Consider the following 3735-nt stretch of genomic DNA (forward strand, 5'->3'; position numbering starts at 1 on the left):
ATATATATATATATATATATATATATATATATATATATATATATATATATATATATATATATATATATATAATATATATATATAGATAGATATAATATATAATATATATATATATATATATATATATATATATAGATAGATATAATATATAATATATATATATATATATATATATATATATATAGATAGATATAATATATATATATATATATAATATATATATATATATATATATATATAGATAGATATAATATATATATATATATATATATATATATATATATATATAGATAGATATAATATATATATATATATATATATAGATAGATAGATAGATATAATATATATATATATATATATATAGATAGATAGATATAATATATATATATATATATATATATATAGATAGATAGATATAATATATATATATATATATATATATATATATATATATAGATAGATAGATATAATATATATATATATATATATATATATATATATATATATAGATAGATATAATATATATATATATAGATAGATAGATATAATATATATATATATATAGAGAGAGAGAGATAGATAGATATAATATATATATATATATATATATATATATAGATAGATATAATATATATATATATATATATATATATATATATAGATAGATATAATATATATATATATATATATATATATATATATATATAGATAGATAGATATAATATATATATATATATATATATATATATATATATATATATAGATAGATATAATATATATATATATATATATATATATATATATATATATATATATATATATAGATAGATATAATATATATATATATATATATATATATATAGATAGATATAATATATATATATATATATATATATATATATATATATAGAAAGATAGATATAATATATATATATATATATATATATATAGATAGATAGATATAATATATATATAGATATAATATATATATAGATATAATATATATATAGATATAATATATATATATAGATATAATATATATATATATAGATAGATATAATATATATATATATAGATAGATATAATATATATATATATAGATAGATATAATATATATATATATAGATAGATATAATATATATATATATATAGATAGATCTAATATATATATATATATATATAGATAGATCTAATATATATATATATATATATAGATAGATATAATATATATATATATATATATATATATATATATATATATATATATATATATATATATATATATATATATATATATATATATATATAGATAGATATAATAATATAAATAATATATTATTATATGCATATATCCATACATATATGTACATACCTACGTCTATATGTATACATACATGCATATATGGGTACAGGACATCACACACAAAAAAAAACGTTAAACACAACGAGAAACGAAAACAGAAAACGAACTTTTTTCGAACAAAGAATCAAACAGAGAAACGAGACATGCAACATAAAGAATATTCCCCTTCATCAGTTGTCCCTGTCCATCTACTCCGCGTTTCGCAAATTTTAAAATTCTCCTTAAACTTTAAAATTTCCATAGGTGCAGCCAAACAGAAAAAGCCAAAAGATCCCATAGAAAATCTTAAATGTTCATGTTTAGAGGGGAAATTTGACCTTTGTTATTTGACAATGTGATAACAAATTTCTTAACATTCCGTCTATTTATGAGGCAAGTATACATCCACCGTCACATTTAATAAATCATTCTCTTTTTAAGACAGCAGGATGTGATTTGAGGGAGATTTGTTTGTTATTTCTAGAAGGTGGAGCGAATACAAAAAAGATTCTTCGCTAACTCGTTCTGTCGTGATATATTAACATCTGGTAATTCGATAACAAAACGATGAAATTTCACTACAACTTTTCTTTTTCGTGGGTTCGATAAATAAGCAGCAACGCTATTAGTATATTCAGAGTGTGTGGGACGGTTTGCTTTGCATATACCCTATACAAATCAGATGTTTTATGTAAACTACATATTTGCAGTTCGTTGCGGCCCAAAGTAACTATCTTTTGATTTCGGCTTCAAATATCGTTTTGTGCGGCAACTTCCTGCGCATGCGTTTAAGACGGAGTCAGTGTGCAAGAAGGCGAAGCTTTCAAGAATTTTTTCACAATGAACGAAATAATATATTTATGAATGTATAAACAACTAAGATTTTCAGTAGCCTTGCTTTCCTTTTCTGTCACTAACTGATTCTATAAATTCTATTGTCACTTTGCATTAAATATACACATTCAAAAAAAGTTTTGTCTTGAACATTTCCTAAAAATAATGAAGAATAAGATTAAATTAAAAATCCTCCAACTTTCAGAAAACCCCCCAAAACAAATTGCATTTCTTTTACTATAGCTATATTATGAAACGGGAAGAGGAGCAAAAATGTAAAAGAATTAAATTTTTTGAACAAAAATTCTTTCAAAGAAAGAAACAAACATCCAGTTCCTTGTCCTTTTTCATGAGGAAGTGATGGTTATTCCGAAAGTTCGCTCATCAAAGATTACAATTGTCTCGTGAGTAAAAATTTATCAAAATAAAAGAGTGGAGTGCAAGGGTGGGGATTTTACAAATATAAGGAAAACTATTCAAAGAAATTTATAAATGAAACTACATCGAAAAAGAATCAGATTAAGATCCTGTTATATTTAATTATGTGGTTGCACAAATAAATTGTGAAAATAAGCATTTAAAAAAAGAGGCGATGCCGACTCACTTCAGATTCTTGCAACACTTTTAACTTCATGCAAAATTGACTATGCTATGTGTTGTTGACACAGCTTGTGTCAAACTGAACATAGCCTTGCCCACTGAGAGATATTGACTGTTACAGCGAAAATGAGAACGGCAATCAGCATCAGACACTATCACCTAGCTACAGAGAACGTGTTACGTTGTTGTTCATTTAGGTAGACATTTTTACACAATGGGGTTACTGTCTGTTCTTAATCTATTTCACATTTTCTCAACTATTTATAAACACAGTCTACCGTCACCCAAATTGGTGTTCACGTTAACTGTATAATGCGTAGCATGCCTGTTTGTTCTTTACGCATAGTAACATCACTGGTATTATACATTGGATCAAATCATTCAACTGTCTCCACTTCTTTATAAAGGAAACATACATTTATCTCAAGCCAACGAGACAACATCGACGTAGTCGCTCAATCTGTTAGAAATAGCAATCAAATCTCCTTCCAAATCATTGCCTTTGAGAAAAAAGTGTTATATTAAATGTAATTCTAGAAAAAGATGGGTGGAATGATGAGAATATTGCTTTTAATCATAGGCCTTTTCGATCAAAATTGACATGGCTTTACATAACTATTTCTAATTGCAGCATAAGGATAGCTGTTTTAAGAGGAGTGGGTTTGTCATTACCATCAACTCCATTAGCTGGTACTTCATTTAATCGATTCCGTGCGAATAAAAGACCAACTTGACCTCGGCTGCATCTGAAATAACATAAAGAGCAGGAAACAATAAACACTCATTGAGTGTATTAAGTATCATTTCTGTGATGAGGTGGTTGATAATTTCTTCCCGTATTGAGTTCAAGACAAAGGGTTGTCACAAGTGTTTTCTTATTGTAACTTTAAAGAAAAAAATTATTTCTAAACGTTGTGGCAAGTTCTATTAATTCAACTTCGTGTTTACTTCAAAAATTT

This window comes from Octopus bimaculoides, chromosome 4, assembly GCF_046866305.1.
Source record: "Octopus bimaculoides isolate indiv1 chromosome 4, ASM4686630v1, whole genome shotgun sequence".
In the NCBI taxonomy this organism is placed as follows: Eukaryota; Metazoa; Mollusca; class Cephalopoda; order Octopoda; family Octopodidae; genus Octopus; species Octopus bimaculoides.